Source organism: Felis catus, chromosome B3 (assembly GCF_018350175.1).
Source record: "Felis catus isolate Fca126 chromosome B3, F.catus_Fca126_mat1.0, whole genome shotgun sequence".
In the NCBI taxonomy this organism is placed as follows: Eukaryota; Metazoa; Chordata; class Mammalia; order Carnivora; family Felidae; genus Felis; species Felis catus.
This window is the reverse complement of record NC_058373.1, coordinates 96,615,758-96,634,289: the sequence shown is the minus strand read 5'-3', so window position 1 is coordinate 96,634,289 and position 18,532 is coordinate 96,615,758. Positions and strand designations below refer to the sequence as shown.

Here is an 18,532-nt window from a genome sequence, read left to right as displayed (position 1 = left end):
TAGGGGAGCACCTGGGTGGTTCAGTTGGTTGATGTCCGACTGTTGGTTTTGGCTCAGGTCATGATCTTAGGGTTTGTGAAATGGGGCCCTGCATTGGGCTCTGCGCTGACAGCACGGAGGCTGCTTGGGATTCTTTCTCTCCCCCCCACTTCTCTCAAAATAAACAAATAAACTTAAAAAATAACTAGGTTCCATGGATGGTTTCATATCACTGAGTCATTTAGAATTATAATGGCCTTTTATATATTTAAACATTATATAAGTAAATTCTCATTGGGTAAACCAAGTAGAATAATTTATTTTTTAAATTAAGATTTTTAAATATTTCAACATCCCATGATGCTAATACTTAAAACAGAATTTTAGTGACTTAGGAAAGCAAAGCATATTGCAAAATTATTTATTGTATTGTTATTGTAGCATTTCTTCCTATTATACTTTTTAAACAGTATGCAAATATCAGTAATTCATTTTCAAAGGAAAGTAGATAAATTTGCAGCTAGCTGTATTTGTTTATAATTCTACTTAAATGAAAATGAAGTTTGAAACTAATTAAGTGTGGTTTATTCCTATTGTAGATATTGCTATTCATACAACCTTTTCCCTGATTATAGAGTTCAAGACAATGAGAAACAATAGGTAAATTTCCTTCTCCTATGTTTACCTAATTTAGACCATCTACTTCTGCTTGAATTACTAAAGCGTTTTGAACTTTATGGGCAAAGGAAGATATCTTTTGCCTTTCCTAAAGGATACACTGTGGCACTATGGTTTAGCACCAAACACAGAATTATAAATCTCAAAGAGAATTTAATTTTAATAGCAGTCTCTTTATTTTGCAGAGGAAACAGGGCCAGAATAACATTATTTTGGAAGTTCTATGATAACAGGTAAAATGATTTCTTAACTTTAGGGTTTTACCATTTGCTTAAATCTGCTCACCAAAATCCTCTTAGGTGAATGAAAACAACAAAGGAAAGAGGAGAAAATCCCCTGTTTCATGAGCCAAGATCATATCTAACTCTAAATCTCGATCAGGATGCCTCTTTATCTGAAAATTTGAATTTATTTGATCCTCATTTGCCAAAGGAATAATACTCTGATCTAAATCACAAGAACTTGGGCCATTAATAGGCTACCAGAAAGTTTAGGGACTACTTGGGGTTAAATACCATATTCCAGAGAAATAGGAGGTAAAGGGCTTAAAGAGAAATTGTACAAAAGTGTGTCTTAGTTTGGGTTTCTTCAGAGCAGAGCCTGACACAAAGACTCTGGTACAGAGACTCTTTAGACAGTGATTCCAGAAGCAAAAGTTGAGGATAAAAGAAGGAGGGACAAGGCTGGAGAGACAGATGAGGATGGAGGGAAAGCTGGTGTGCACATGGGTCATCAAAGCTGCCATGGTGAGTAATGCACATTAGATTCCACTGGGACCTCTGAGAAGTATACAGAATGGCTCTCAGAATTCCCTGCTTGAAGGACCATAAGCAGAACAATTTTCTACAGGATCCCATCTCTTGTTATTTGAAGGTTGCCTCAGGGGTCCTACCTACCCCCCCCCCCCCCCCCCCCCATTTCCTAGCAGCACTTGGGAGCGATAAGCAGGTTCCTGAAGCACCTGGGAAGGAGTTGAGACTGAAAACAGGACAACACACAGTTCTCTCTGCAGATTGGTGCAGGTGGTATGAAGTGAAACAGCCCACGCAGAACTGTCGCCTAGAGCCACCGCTTAAATCAGAGGTGGAGGGATATGAGGCACCAGCAGCGTCGGGTCCAAAATGAGAACACTGCCTCATGAAACCTATACTTCTAACACAAAAACGTGCAATAGAGATGACGTGGGCTGGAGAAGGGAGGGGAAGCCAAAGCTAGGTTTGTCGTTTTAGAGCAATACATAAATTCTGAATTCCTTGGTGGCTGTCTTAGCTTCTGTTTTGGAATTTCTCTCTTCAGAGCAAGCGGATCACCAAATTGGAGTGGCTTACAGTAGTGCCCATTGGATAATATGGTCTACATTAGAAAAGTAGAATTTGATTCTAAAAAGTATATGGAAATATAAGAGAACAGGGACTCTGAGGAAAGAAAAAAAGAAAATCCATACCAAAGAATGAAAAAGAGTCTAAAGAGAATAGAAAAATAGGAGCAATTAAAAAGTGAGGCAGGTAGGTTAAGGAAAGAAATTAAAGATAGCAAGAATGCCATTACAAAAATGAGAGCCATATTAAAAGCAATAAGTAGAATCCATGATGAAAAAACAGCCAGCAATAATTTATAATGCTAATCAAAGCTAATATTGACTTACCACATACCAGGAACTCATCTGAGGGCCTTATTCTTATAGGCTCATTGAATATTTGGAAGACTTCCATTAGTTACTGCTACTATTATCTCTATTCTATAGGTGAAGAAATTGAGACACAGCTAGCATGCCTTAGCTATATCTCTTTATTAGTTCAGACTGTATAAAATTAAATTGCATTATGTGTAAAATCTTGTCAGCTCATTGTCTCACTGCTAGACAATGTGGAAGTAAGGATATGTTTGAGGAAATTCCATAGACAAAACTGTGAGAACAATTAGCCATAGAGACTAGAGTGGAGATCTGATATTTGCCTAATTGTTGTCTTTGTATTCGACTGAAATGAATACAAAAAAACATTAACTTTCTGTAAAAGAACTGAGTTTACAAATGTAAACTGAACACCATGTTGCAAGAAAAAGTGGAATTATCAATCCTGAGGAGTACTATGGTACAATATTAATATTCAAGATGGAATAGAGTATTATAGTCATCCATTGGAAAAAGAAATTACCTTCAAGTGGGAAAAATTAGGCTACACTCAGATTCTTGCAATGTCAGGAGATGGTGGAGCATGTCTGCAGAATTTTAAGTTAAACAATTGATGCAAAAGTTTAATAGGTAGCTTTTTATGCAAGAATAAAGGTAATAAGAAACCATTCTTAAATAAGAAAGGACTCAGAATATAATACCCATGAGAGACTATGGGGGAAGAATCTTAGTTATGAATTCCACCAACCAACTTGTATCAGTTAGTTTTTGCTATGAAACAAATGACCCTGAAATTTAGTGGCTTAAATCCATAACCCTTTATTTAGCTCATGATCCTGTGAGTAGGCTGAGCAGTTTTTCTGATCTAGACAACTTGATCCATCTCTCTGGGTTCTCCTATATCTGCTTTTAGCTGCATGTCCCCTGAAGTTGGATAACCCAGCACGGCCTCATTCTAGTGTCTGATGGTTGGCAGGCTGTTGGGTAGGGCAACAAAGGTAAACTGGATCACATGTCTTTCATCATCTACATGACTACCCCAGACTTTTTTGCAGGTGGAGAGGACAATATCCCCAAAACAAAAGTACCATAAGAACCGAAATTGCAAGGCCCCCTGAGGTTTTGGCTTATAAGCCTCATGGCATCACTGTGCAGCATTCTACTGGTCAAAGGATGTGCTAAGGGCTTAAGACATCAACTCCCCTCTTGTGGGAGAAGTTGAGAAGTGCTGGGGCCGATTTTGTCATCTATCACACAACTGAAAAGGTAAAATAGCAACACTATGAAATGAGGAAGCTATAATATCAAGAGCTGCCTGTGTACTTTGAATTCATATAATATAGAATAAAGAGTAAAACCTTGTAGGCATATCATGTTTATAAATCAGAATAGGAACTCAAAGATGAAAATATTAAGGTAATAAACTAGGAGAAGAGTTGTTAAAGAAAGTGGAAGTGTGTCTAATGTTTTATATGTGGAAACAATGGATACTTTCTAAACCTTATAACTTAGAAAATTGAGTTTTAAGTATATTGAAGTTATGAAGGTAAATTCATAGTTGAAAATTAAGAATAGGTTTTAAGTAGTCTCAACTACCAGAAGGAGAAAAAAAAGATACAGACATTGCAAGAGATAGGTGACAATAAAATGAATAATTAAAGCTGACAATAAAACATAGTATGTAGACTAAAGATCAGATCTATTTATTATCACATACATGTAAATGAAACATGCCAGTAGAAAGGTAAAAGGCTATGGTATTTAATAAAAATAATGAATACTGAGTTATGTCCAACATAAAAAATAAAACATTTATATAATATTCTCAAAATAAATAAGTTGTATAGGAGAACAGATTAATGACTTAATTTGATTTTTTAATTGAGAGATAATTGACATACAGCCTATTAGTTTCAGGTGTACAACATAATGATTCAATATTTGTATATATAGTGAAATGATCACCATAATAAATCCAGCTAACATTCATTGCCACACATAGTTACAAATTTATTTTTTCTTGTGATAAGAACTTTTAAGATTTACTGATAAACTTTCAAATATAAAATACAGCATTATTAACTATAGTCACCATGCTGTGCATTACATCTCCTTAGGTATTTTATGTTGGTACCTTTTGACACCTTCACCCATTTCACTTGTCCTCCACACACCCCCCTGCCTCCCACCGGCAACCACATCTGTTCTTTGTATCTATGAGTTTTTTGTTTTGTTATAGACTCCACATATAAGATCATAGGTAGAAGAAAAAAAATGTCAGTTCAGATCTTCTCATTTTTTAATTTGTTTGTCTTTAGCTTCTTTGGTTTGAGTTCTTTAGATATTTTGGATATTAACTTTATCAGATACATGATTGGCAAATATTTTCTTCCACTTGGTAGGCTGCCTTTTCATTTTGTTGATGGTTTCCTTTGTTGTGCAGAAGCTTTTAAATTTGAAGTTTTTAAGTTTAAAGTAGTCTCATTTGTTTGTTTTTGCTTTTGTTGTTTTTGTTTTTGGTATCAAAAATATCATCAACCAAAGTCAAGGGGCTTACTGCCTGTGTTGTCTTCTAGGAGTATTATGGTTTTAGGTCTTATGTTCAAATCTTAAATACATTTTTAGTTAATTTTTGTGTATGGTGTAAGAAAGTGGTCCAGTTTCATTCTTTTTCATGGGGCTGTCCAGTTTTCCCAACACCATTTGTTGAAGAGACTGCCCTCATTGTATATTCTTGCCTCCTTTATTATGAATTAATTGACTCTATATGTGTGTGGTTTATATCTGGTCTCTCTATTCTATTCCACTGATCTATGTGTCTGAGTTTATGGAAATACAATAGTGTTTGGTTACTGTTGCTTTGTAATACAGTTTGTAATTAGGAAGTGTGATGCCTCCTTTGTCCTTTTTTCTCAAGATAGCTTTGCCTGGGTGGCGCAGTCGGTTAAGCGTCCGACTTCAGCCAGGTCACGATCTCGCGGTCCGTGAGTTCGAGCCCCGCGTCAGGCTCTGGGCTGATAGCCTGGAGCCTGTTTCCGATTCTGTGTCTCCCTCTCTCTCTGCCCCTCCCCCGTTCATGCTCTGTCTCTCTCTGTCCCAAAACTAAATAAACGTTGAAAAAAAAATTTAAAAAAAGATAGCTTTGGCGATTTTGTCCTCTGTGGTTCCATACAAATTTTAGGATTATTTGTTTTATATCTGTGAAAAACATCATTTGGATTGTAATAGGGATTGCACTGAATCTGTATATGACTTCAGGTTATGTGGACATTTTAATTATATTAGTGGTTCTAATTCATGAGCATAGAATATCTTTACACGTATTTGTGTCTTCTTCAATTTCTTTCATCAGTGTCTTATAATTTTCAGTGTGCAGGTCTTTTGCCTCCTTAGTTAAATTTATTCCTAGCTATTTTACTCTTTTTTATTTAATTGTAAATGGGATTGTTTCTTATTATTTTGGATACTTTCTTACTAGTGACTTCCAATAATATGCTGGACAAAATGGCAAGAGTGGGCATCCTTATCTTGTTAATGATTTTAGAGGAGTTTCACCGTTGAGTATGATGTTAGCTGTGAGCTTGTCATATCTGACTTTTATTTTATTGAGGTATGCTCCCTCTATAATCAAATTGTTGAGAATTTTTTTTAATAATGGATGTTGAATTTTGTCAAATGCTTGTTATGCATTTATTAAGATGATCATATGATTTTTATCTTTCCTTTTTTTTTTTTTTTAACTGTGGTGTATCATGTTGATTGATTTGTGGATGTTGAACAACCCTTGTATCCCGGAATAAATCCTACCTGATCATGGTGTGTTATCCTTTTTGATGAACTGCTGATTTCAGTTTGCTAATATTTCATTGAAGAGTTTTACATCTATGTCCATCAGAAATATTGGTCTGTATTTTTTTTTTGGGGGGGGGGGATGTCCTTGAAAATTGTTTTGGTATAGGGTAATGGTGGCCCCATACATGAATTTGGAAGTGTTTTCTTCTTTTATTTTCCTTTTTTTTTCTTTTTCTTTGGAAGAGAAAAATTGGTATCAACTTTTCGTTAAACATTTGGTAGAATTCAACAGTGAGGAATCTGGGTTTAGACTTTAGTTTGTTGAGATTACTGATTCAATCGCTTCACTGGTAATCAGTGTGTTCATATTTTCTATTTCTTCATGATTTATTCTTAGTGGGTTGTAGGTTTCTAAGAATTTATCCATTTTCTGAAGGTTGTCCAATTTGTTAGTGTATATTTGTTCAAGTGTCTTTACTTGACCTTAGTCAAAAGGCCAAAAAGCAACCATAATAGTGTCTTATGATTCTTTATATTTCTGTGGTATCAGTTGTAACTCTCTACTCTCATTTATGATACTGAGTCCTCTTACTTTTTTTGGTGAGTCTAGCTAAAAGGGTGTCAACTTTATTTTCAGAAAACTACCTCTTAGTTTCCTTGATCTTTTCTTTTTAGTCTCTATTTTAGTTATGTCCATTCTGATTTTTGTTATTTTCTTCCTTCTACTAACTTAGGGCTTTTTTTGTTCTTCTTTCTCTAGTTCTTTGAAGTGTAAAGTTAGATTGTTTATTTGAGATATTTCTGTTTCTTGTTATAGGCACTTATCACTATAAACTTCTTTCATAGTACTGTTTTCACAAATCCCATAAGTTTGGTATGTTGTATTTTCATATTCATTTGTTCCAAGGTATTTTTTGATTCTGTTTTGAGTTCTTCTATGACACATTATTTGTTTAATGGCATATTGTTTAACCTGCACACGTTTGTGAAATTTCCAATTTTCTTCTTGTAATTGATTTCTAGTTTCATACCACTGTGGTTGAAGAGATGGTTGGTATGATTTCAGTCTTGAAGGAGTGTCCTTGTGTAGAAGTTTAAGCTTATTGTTCAACCTTGCTCTAGCTCTTGGTTATCTCTCAGACCTATGTGATTGTCTGAGCAGCCTACCTTATTTTCAGTGGCTCCCAATAGTTCAGGGTATGCCAAGACCTTTCAATGTTCCAAAGAGGAGGATCTCAGTCAGCACCCAGATTCAGGCTGACTGAAAACCAAACCCTTAGGCAGCAGCATTTAAAGAATGCAAATATAGACAGTCTGATGGGACCATGAATGTAAGCTCTGTTGGCCACCAGAACTAGGTGATCTTGAAGTGTTTCCTGGGCAGCAGCTGCAAAAATCGGGGGTGGGGGGCACATGAGTGTACAAGCTTCTCTCTGAGAGTGACCAGCAGTCTGGAATGAGGCAAAGGGAGAGAGTGAAGAGGTCATCCACTGTCCTTTGTCCCCAGAGAGTACCTCAGTAGGCTCTTAAATGTGTGCCAAACTAGAAGCTTGCCCTTCTGGCCAAAGCTCCAGGACAACCAAACAGACTTCTTTCACAGGAGGACTGGGGGTATGTTTCAGTCTGCTGTCTGTGCTGTGTGCCTTGGGTGTGGTAGCCTGTCAAGTACTGTGTCCCCATTTGTTACAGTCCCATGGGACCAGGAACATAAGCTCCATTGGCCACCAGAGCCAGGCAGTCAATGGGTATTCTCTGCAGTAGCTACAAAACCAGGGAACCAAGTATGTGTATATAACTTCCCTTTCGGAAGATATTGGGACTTTGGAGCATGGCAGAGGGGGTGTGTGAAGATATTGCCCACTCTTCAAGGTCTCTGGAAAGAATGACAGCTCTTAGATCATGTATAATTATAAGACTGATAGGGCACCTGGGTGGTTGAACGTCTGACTTTGGCTCAGGTCATGATCTCACGTTCTGTGAGTCCGAGTCCCATGTTGGACTCTGTGCTGATGGCTTGGAGCCTGAAGCCTGCTTTGGATTCTGTGTCTGCCTCTCTCTGCTCCTCCCCCACTCTGTCTCTGTCTCAAAAATAAATAAACATTAAAAAGTTAAAAATTAAAAAAAAATTAAAATTTAGAAGACTGTCCCTCAAGCTATCATTCTGAAGATAAGATAATAGGCCTCGTTCACAGAAAGACCTTAGCCTCTGTTGTACTCTGGAGATGGTAGCTAGTGAAAAGCTCTCTCTGTTACAGTCCTGTGAGGCCTGCAAGCATAACTCCAATTGGCGACCAGAGCCAGGTGACCTAGAGTAGTCCCTTGGGTGGTAGTGGAAAAAATTCAGGGAGCCAGATGAGGGTACAAGCTCCTTTATAGGGGATACCAGTGAACTGGAAGAAGGCAGAAGACGACTACTAGATGGAACCTGTTGGCCCCCATCTTTGGAGAGTACTTCAGAAGACTCCTAGGAGAGTATTCAGTGTTAAATAAGATGCCTGCCACTTAGGCCATATTTTTCAAATGATTAAATAAGATTATTTCTCAGAAATTCTGGGCACTTTGCAAGTCAGCTGCTTCTATGGTGAGCTCTGTGCTAGATGAGTCCATATGTATGAGCCTTCTAGGAGCCATTTCTCAGTTCATTACAGCCTTATGGAACTCATGGATGCCAGCCCTATAGGCTCCCAAAGCTAGATGACCTGGGACTCATCTCTCAGGTGCAGGTCTTAAAAGTTAGGGTCCTAGGGGGCACCTGGGTGGCTCATTCAGTTACGCTTCTGACTTTGGCTCAGGTCATGATCTCAAGGTTAGTGGGTTCGAGCTGTACATCAGGCTGTGTGCTGAACAGCTCAGAGCCTCAGGTCTGCTTTGGATTCTGTGTCTCCCTCTCTCTCTGCCCCTCCCCCACTCATGCTCTCTCAAAAATAAATAATAAACATTTTAAAAAATATAAAAGAAGAAAACATTAAAAAAAAAGTTGGTGTGCCAGATGTGGGTTTAAACAATTGTTCCTCAGAGAGGAGCTCAGGTTTGTGAGTTTCCTGTTGATTATGAGTTGCCATTCTGGGGGTTGTGTTTCAGTCTCTCCTACCCACTTTGATATAGGCTTTTTTTCTTGTTTGCCCAATGTATAGGAGTTGCTCAGCTAGCTTTTGGGTTTTTTTTTTCCAGAGGAAATCATTCCATTTATAGCTATAGATTCAGTGTGTCTGTGGGAGGAATGGAGATCAGGATTCTCATATGGTACCATCTTGAACTGGAACCTATTGTATGTCGATTGTTAAAATAATAAAACAGTATATTGGAAAAAAAATTGAAGTGCCAATCAGTGTGTGAAAATATGAACCGTTAAATGAATGCAAATTTAAATAAAAATAAAACATGATTTTTGAAGCTCTTAGATCAAAAAAGAAAAATATAACACTAAGTGATGGCCAAGGGTTCAGTAAACAAAACCTGTTAGATCCAGTTAGTACAAGCAGATGAGCTTTTACATTTACAGGTCCCAAGACAAGAATACAAATGGAAGTTTCCAGCTTTCAGTCTGCTCCCATTCACGTCCCAGTGCAATCATTCACCAGGAGGGGCCTCACAGCATGTGTGTGGACAATTTAGTCTGTGCACTCAAGTTCCATCCATCCCCACACATCTGCTCACAACCCCAGTTGGCCACCCCTTAAATCTAGAGTGTGCACTTGCAGTCCACCCTGAGAAGACCAGATCCAGGGAAGATAGCCTTTCAGTCTTGGAAGCAGGGTCAGGGCAATTCAGACACCTATTCTCCAGTCTCAGGCATTCAGATTATCATCTAAAGTACATAAATTCAGGGTGGACATCCCTTAATTCTAGGGTTTTCTCCCATTCTTCACAAGGCCCAGGTTGGAACAGGACCAGAGGAGCTCCTAAAGTGTGGCTTAGGATGGGTGCCCAGCACTAAGGGTGGTCTTGCAGAAACGCATAGATTAACATCTTTATGGAAGGTCTTAATATTTATCAAAATCTAAAACTACCCTGATAACCATCAACAGGTAGTTAAATATACTTTGACACTTTCACACGATGAAGTATTATATAGCTGTGTCAGATATTTAGATATTGGAATAGGATTATTGTATAGCATAAAGTATAAACTTAAAAAAAGCAAAGACCAAGGTGTAGAACAGTGCATGTGCAATCATACTACATGTTTCTTTATATTTTCACCATCCTAGAATATTACTCCAAGATTTCTTATGCTACATATTTTTCCATTGTCTGTGATTCAGTTTTGACTCAACCATGACTTGCTTTCTTTTTCTTTTTTCTTTTCTTGTGTGTGTGTGTGTGTGTGTGTTTTTTTTTTTTTTTTAGAATAGGTGGCATTTAATAAGATAATTCAGAGGCATTGGGTTTTCTGGAGAGAATGGTGGGGGTGGAGAGGAGGTTTCTTAATACTTTGTATTCACTCCTCTATGTATTTTTTACATGGAACATTAATTAATTTATTGTTAATTATCATTAAGAATTGCATGTGTAAGGAGATGAACTGGGGATAATTTTAATTTTCGTTTTACTGTTGAGCCAACTGAGGCTCAAAGGTATTGGCTTACTCATGTGAGTCAGTGACAGAAAAGAGGCGAGGTAAGACCAGTAGATGGATATATTTAAAATAACATTTTCAAACTAATTTGCCGCAGGAATAATTTACTTTGTGAACATCAGTAAAGTGTAGCCCTTGTTTTTAATACCATTCTCAGACTTGAAGTTCAACCTAAATGGTGGTTGATCAAGCACAGCTTTAGAATAAAATGGGATGACCATAACGTGGCATGGGATATAAAGGAGATACCTCTTTCTTTCCTTTCCTTATGCTTACTTTTCTTTCTTAATAAAGTTTGTTTATTTATTTTGAGAGAGAGAGAGCATGAGTGGAGGAGGGGCAGAGAGAGGGAGAGAGAGAATCACTACCAGATTCCACACAGCATGGAGCCATATGTAGGGCTCAAACCCACAAACAGTGAGATCATGACCTGAGCTGAAATCAAGTTGGATGCTTAACTTACTGAGCCACCCAGGAGCCTCACCTTAGGTTTACTTCCGAGCAGATTTTTCGGGCCAATAATGAGGATGCAGAAAGGGGAGGAAGAGATACAGGGCTTTCTTTTCTGTTCTTAAAGATTTATGGAAATGAGGGAAGTTGCCCTCTTCCAAGACCCCATTTTCCAACTAAACCACCACCAACCAAACCAATAGCAATATTACAACTGTAGGTCTGAAGAGATGGTGGAAATAGAGGAAAAATTTAAATTTGTTGAATTGGAAAGACTTAGGAAACCCTGTTCTCTCCATTGATAGGAAAAATCCATATATGCTATTTAATTCAACTTCGATGCTTCAAAAAATGTAAACAACTACTGGAATTTCAGAACACAAAATATTTTATCAGAAAACAGGCACCAAACTTTTAATTCTAGAAATATCACTTGCCCATTCTAACACACATACAAACATAAGTTGTGGCATACACTGTTGAAATGGAAGGTGACTAAGTTTTGTCTAAAAATTGCTTTTGTTCTTTTGCACTGAGATTGTGTGCAAGAGAAACAATGTTTCTAGGCAGAGAGTACATGGCTTTATCCTTGAAGGAGAAAAGCCTACAGGAACAGCAATTTGTCTTCTGAGTGTAGTCTTAATGGTTCTCTGGATGTGGTTTTGTTCTAATCAGCCCTGAAAATTCTCAAAAGAAGTGCATTAACTGGTCTCCCAGGACCTGATTTTCTACCCTAATTGTCAACATATTAGTCAGTACATATTAGTCAATGGCCAGCTTTGACCATTGTGGTTGATAGTATTATTAAATTCACTTATGGTGAATGACTGAGAATAAAAAATTAATTCTCTTTTATAGTAAAGCATTTGATAATAGGCATTTAAACACATCCTTTTAATTACTGAGGTGGTTGATCAAGTCTATTTTACCCTGACCCCTGTGAATGTACCATCTGTGAAATTTATCACCTCTCCCCCAATATGGCAGTGTAGTGTTGATTAACTAAGCATGTGGCCCTTTCAATTTGGTGACTCAAGAGAGCCCATATATCACTTAACACATCAGAAAGCATGTTCAATTGCTTTTGCCTTCATTTATTACCCCACAGGACAGAAATGACTCTGAGCTTTCCTGATTAAAACACTGTGACTGTGCTTTAGGTTTAATTGTATACATTTATAGTTAATAGAGAACACTTCCCTTGGGCATAAACTTTTAAATACCATTTAGATTGGCTCTGTGTTATGATAGAGGCTCCAGTATAGGAAGAAGGAGAGCATTTGCCACATCTTTAGTCTCTAGCCATATATACAATGTATCTCAGGAATTCACAGAACAAGCAAATTCAGGTAAATTTTAGAGATATGTTACCAAAAAAAATCAGAAAATCTTTAAATTAAAAATAATGTAGTGCTTATAACTCATGCATAAAGAAAAAAGATTATCTAGCTAAAACATCCAGGCAACTTGAAATTGGAATAAAGAATTCTAAAAAAATATATGTGATCAATTTCAAACATTATGATCTTTGAAACTGGTGACTTTCCCTTAATGAATAGAAAAAAAAACAACTACATATAATTCTGGAGGAGAAACAAGCTGAACCATTAATTTAGGCTATTGAAATTATTTTTTAAATCCTCAAGTATTCTTAAACCTTAAAAAAAGCGTAATTTAAAAGAACATTTTTATTGTCAATAAATATTGAGTTTAAATGGAATTTTAGAATTTTTTTAAAAAGTCATTTGTACTAAGAAAATCTTTTTAATTTTATATATTTAAAATTTTTAAATCTTTTTTAGAGTTGGTCTAGGGGAAGGAGAGTTCTCACAGTCAAATCTATACCATAAACTAGTATAGATCTAAAGAATTTTAGGCATATGCCCAAGATATGTCATTAAACAACACAGTGTACTATAAAGTAAAAAAAAAAGGGGGGGGAGGGAGACAAAACAATACAGAAAAAACAGAATTTAGAATATAATTGAAGCAATCACATATTGGAGTCTTTTTTTTTAAATTTATTGTCAGATTGGTTTCCATACAACATCCAGTGCTCATCCCAACAAGTACCCTCTTCAATGTCCATCATCCAGTTTCCCCTCTCCCCCACCCCACATCAACCCTCAGTTTGTCCTCTGTATTTAAGAGTTTCTTATGGTTTGCCTCCCTCCCTCTCTGTAACTTTTTTTTCCCTTTGTCCCTCCCCCATGGTCCTCTTTAAGTTTCTCAGGATACACATACAAGTGAAAACACATGGTATCTGTCTTTTTCTGCCTGGCTTATTATCCATCCACGTTGCTGCAAATGGCCAGATTTCATTCTTGCTCTTTGTCAAGTAGTATTCCATTGTGTATATAAACCATATCTTCTTTATCCATTCATCAGTTGATGGACATTTAGGTTCTTTCCATAATTTGGCTGTTGTTTAAAGTGCTGCTATAAACATGGGGGTACAAGTCCCCCTATGCATCAGCACTCCTGTATCCCTTGGGTAAATTCCTAGCAGTGCTATTGCTGGTCATAGGGTAGTTCTAGTTTTAATTTTTTGAGGAAACTCCACACTGTTTTCCAGAGCGGCTGCACCAGTTGGCATTCCTACCAACAGTGCAAGAGGAAGTAGTCTTTATTCAATAATCTACAGAGGAAGTGATAACTTTTTATACACAAAAATATTTTGGGTGTAATGGTGGTAATGGATTAACAAATTATGTTATCTGTTTAAAATTTTGGATTAATGACTTCATCCCCCCTTTTTCAGTGGATTTGTTTACGGGAAATACAAGGGTCAGATCTCTCCTTTTACATCTATTTTTTTTCCATTTATTATTTATGATAATTGATATATAACGTAACATTAGTTTTAGGGTACAACTAGGTGATTTGACAAGTTTATATGTTCTGCTAATGTCACCAGAAGTGTAGCTACCATCTGTCCCATTACATTGCTATTACAATATCATTAAGTGTGTTCCTTATGCTGTGTCTTCCAGTCCCATGACTTACTCATTCCATAACTTGAAACTTATACATCCCTTTCCCCTTCATCTATTTTTGTCCAACCCTTCACCCTCTCCCCTCTAGCAACCATCAGTTTGTTGTCTGTATTTATAGGTCTGATTCTGCTTTTTGTTTGTTTATTCATTTTTTAGAGATTCCACTTATGAGTGGAATCATATAGTATTTGTCTTTTTCAGTTTAACAGCATATTACTCCTAGGTCCATCTGTGTTTCTCAAATGGCATAATCTCATCCTTTTTTATGATGTGTAATTTCATTGTGTATATATACCACATTTTCTATATCCATTCATCTATTGATGGACATTTAGATTTACAAAAGCCATTGTAAATGACTAGACAAAATCAAATCTTGCCTAGCCCAGATATGGCTGCAATAGGGGTGAATATATCTTTTCAAATTAGTATTTTCAGTTTCTTTGGGTAAATACCCCATAGTGGTATTATTAGATTATATGGTATTTCTATTACTAATTTTTTGAGGAACCTCCATAGTGTTTTCCACAGTGGCTCTACCAATTTACATTCCCACTAAAAGTGCATGAGAGTTCTTTTTTTCTACGTTCTTTCCAACCCTTGTTATTTCCTGTCATTTTGATTTTAGCCATTCTAACTGGCACAAGGTGATATGTCATTGTGGTATTGATTTGCATTTCTGTGATAATTAGTAATATTGGGCATCTTTTCATGTGTCTGTTGGCCATCTGTATGGCTTTGGAAAAATTTCTACTCAGGTCCTCTGCCCATTTTTAAATAAGATTTCTTTTTGGTGTTGAGTTGTATAAGTTCTTTATATATTTTATATATTATCTCCTTATTGCACATATCATTTGCAAATCTCTTCTCCCATTCAGAGCATGGGGCCAGGGCATGAAGAAAATAGTAAGAAAAATGGATTTTCATTTTTTTGTTTTGTTTTGTTGATGGTTTACTTTGCTGCGCAGAAGCTTTTCATTCTGATGGAGTTCCATAGTTTATTTTTGTTTTTGTTTCTCTTGTCCTAGGAGACCTATCTAGAAAAATGTTGCTATGGCCAAACTGTCACTATTTGTAGACTACATAGTACTATATGTAGAAAATCCTGAAGACTCTACCACAAAACTACTAGAAGAAACAAATTCAGTACAGTGACAGGATATAGAATTAATACCCAGATATTGGTGGTATTTCTATACATTTATATCTACTAATTTTTAAAAGGTCATTTTGATAATTTTTGCATTAGTTTTGCCATATATTTTAACAGTTCCGTGTCTATTGCAAAACAAAGCAATGTTGGGTGACAACTTTGAATGCTAGCTAATATAATAATTAATTCAAAATACTTGTAGAAGAATTGCTATGTGCTGGGTACCATTCTAGACACTGGGGGTATAGACAATTTGCATATAGAGGAACTAAACCAGTGATATGCCTGACCTCATAAAGTTTATGTTCTAGTGAGGAGGACAGAGAATATGCAAATGAACAGCTACTGATGTAATAGACTAGGAAGGTGAATAAAATATCACAAGAAGATCTACAATAATGGGAGATGTGTGTGAACAGTGGTGTGAACGTTGAGTGAAGACCTCTCTGAGAGGGTGACAGATGAGCAGAGCCTGAATGTACTAAAAGTAGGTCCTGTGAACATTTGTGTATATGTGCGAATTTGGTGGGATTTGGGAAAAAGGCTTTGAGTCATGGCGACCAAAGGGGAAAGGCTGGGAGTTGAGATTGTTCCTGACTTGGTGATACCACAAAGATGACAGTAAGACTAGAGCAGAAGACTTGAAGAGTTATAAGATTAAGGTCAGGGATCAGAGCATGGGGACATGAAAAAAATAGTAAGAAAGATGGATTTCACTCTAAATACAATTGGGGTAACTTTGAGCAGGAGAGTGAAACGATCAGATTTACATTTTAAACACACCACTGTAGGTGCGGAATGAAACACCAAGCGTTTTTGGAGCAAGGGTGAAAACAGTAAAACCAGTCAGGCTATTGTTGCAGTAGTCCACAAAAGAGAAGCTGGTGTTTGGACCAATGTGGTAGCAGATGTGAGAAGTGATTGGGTTCTGAATTTTATTTTGATATGTTTTGATTGTGGAGATAAAATGTGCTGATAGATATGGCAGTGGGTTAGTAGATGAGAGAAAGACAAGACTTAAGAATGATTTCACAGTTTTAGAGCAGAACCACAGAGTGGATTTTGCTGCCCAGTTTCTGAAATGCACACTTTAGGGACCAGAGGAAAAATTCAAGAGTTCTGTTTTGGACTTACTAATTTTGAGTTATCCATTGGACATTACAAAGGACATGCTGAATGTGGCTGCATTTATGAAATAGTCACTCAAGCAAGAGATGAATTCCAGATCTACTTTTCTAGTTTGTTAGTGTACAAATGCTATATAACGCCATGGGACTGGGTGAGTTCAGCTCTGGTATAATTTTAGAATAGAAGAGTATAGAATGGGCATAACTACTCCAAAATTGGGAAGAGGAGTAGAAATCATCAATAGAAATTAAGGACTGGTCAGGGAGATAAGGAAAACCAAGTTTACGAATTGTAACCTGAAATCAAATGATTGTTACTGGTTGGAGTAATAATCTCTTACTGGAGTAATGTCTTACTGAGACACAGGAAAAGATGCTTTGCCCACAGAAGCAGAAGGTATCTGAACTTTGTGTTCAGGGTCTATGGACAGACATGGAGAGGGATAGTGGTTATATCTCCAATTTGTTACAAAAATAATGAATTCTTTCCTTTGAAGTTGCATGAATCATTGATTTCATCACAAAGGCACTGGTACAAATAGTAGCATGACACTCTTTGATATAAGGCAACCCTACTTGAACTTTGCCTGTTGTTCAGGGAGTAAAGTGTAGAGGGCACTAAGTGTGGACTCAGGGAAGCCCACTAGAAAACCTTTGCAGTGTTCCAAGTCAGAGATGATGGTGGCTTGGGAAAGGGTAATAGTGACATTTTAAAAGTGCTGGAACTCTGCTCTACTGGCCAACCTGAAACCAATGGGATTTATTCTAGTGCTGATTAGATATAGTTTCAGCATCTAAAGGGGTTCTTTTAACATGAGACTTAATCAAGTATCATTATTTATTGAGAAGAGTTAAATTACTCTTTGGAAAAAATGGCCTATATTTTACCAAAAGGTTATTTTAAAAATGTTTATCCACAGTGCAGTCTAGTCACCTATTTTTGATAGTTGTTCAAGTTTGACTTTATCCCTTTTCTCTAGAAATTGGAGATACCTTTTTTCAAGACAGCCTCTCAAAAGACTGTTTTCTTGTTCTGTTTTAAATGTCCTCTTCTTTTGTCATCTGATTCTGTCTCTTTCTCCAGGCTGCTCCAATGACCCATGACAGTCAGTGTTGTATTGATTCATGTCTTGGTGACTTCTTTATATCACTGTGGATACAAAGAGTTCTGCAACTCTTACAATTATTCAAAGCTCAGTGCTCAGAATAATTCAATTGAATTTCTGCTCCCAAATTCTTTTCTCTTATTTACCATTGGGCACTGGTGAAAGGCACTAAAAAATGTTTGTGTATTCCTCTTATCAAAATGTTCTCCAGAAGTGGGAGCATTTATATAGAAAACCTCCATTGAATTAGATGAGAAAGAATAATTTTGCCACTGGATGATCTATCCATCAATATATTTGTTTTTTTCTTTCTTAAAAAATTTTATTTATTTATTTTGAGAGAGAGAAGGAGAAGGGCAGAGAGAGATGGGGAGACAAAGAGAATCCTGAGCAGGCTCCTCACTGTTAGCAAAGAGGCTGACACGAGGCGAGATCATGACCTGAGCCAAAATCAAAAGTCAGACACTTAACCCATTGAGTCACCCAGGTGCCTCTATCTATCAATATGTTTGTAATTGACATGAAATTACATACATAATATGTGATGTATATGTAAGATATGTGTGATATGTAAAAAATACATGTGCATATGCTATATGTGTGTGTACACACACACACACACACACACACACACACACACACACACAAATCATCAATTGCTTAGCATAGCCCCTAGCACGAAGTTAATTCTGAGCTATTCCACTGTGAAAAATTAAATGCCTCTTTTTTGACCTGGCACAGTTTTGTAATAAATTACTCAGTAACCAGCTAGGTTAAGATAAAATATAAAATCATGAAATGATCTGGCATTTTTCCTCTATTGCACACATATCATTATCTACATCGTTGGTTCTCTCTGGTAGTCCCAGAGAGACGGGAGACCAAGTCAATAGTCGGGTGAAATGTTAGTCTCTTTTTATTTGCTTTCTTTTAACTAATTCTTCATTTTTAGGGGAAATACCAGTGTGCCCAATGACTGGCTTAGTATCAAAGGTAAACATTTGCCAAAACAGAGTGCTTGCAAACCTGCTTTCCATTT

The 18,532-nt window shown here is 36.8% G+C and overlaps 1 long non-coding RNA gene across 1 annotated transcript in view; it reads left to right on the top strand.

Annotated features, from left to right (window-relative positions):
* Nucleotides 1–1,555: 1,555 nt before the first annotated feature.
* Nucleotides 1,556–18,532, top strand: part of LOC109500824 — a 180,862-nt gene continuing 163,885 nt past the window's right edge. Inside the window, exon 1 of the long non-coding RNA XR_006599566.1 lies at nt 1,556–3,556. This is a non-coding gene — a long non-coding RNA (uncharacterized LOC109500824). The remainder of the gene's footprint in view (nt 3,557–18,532) is intronic.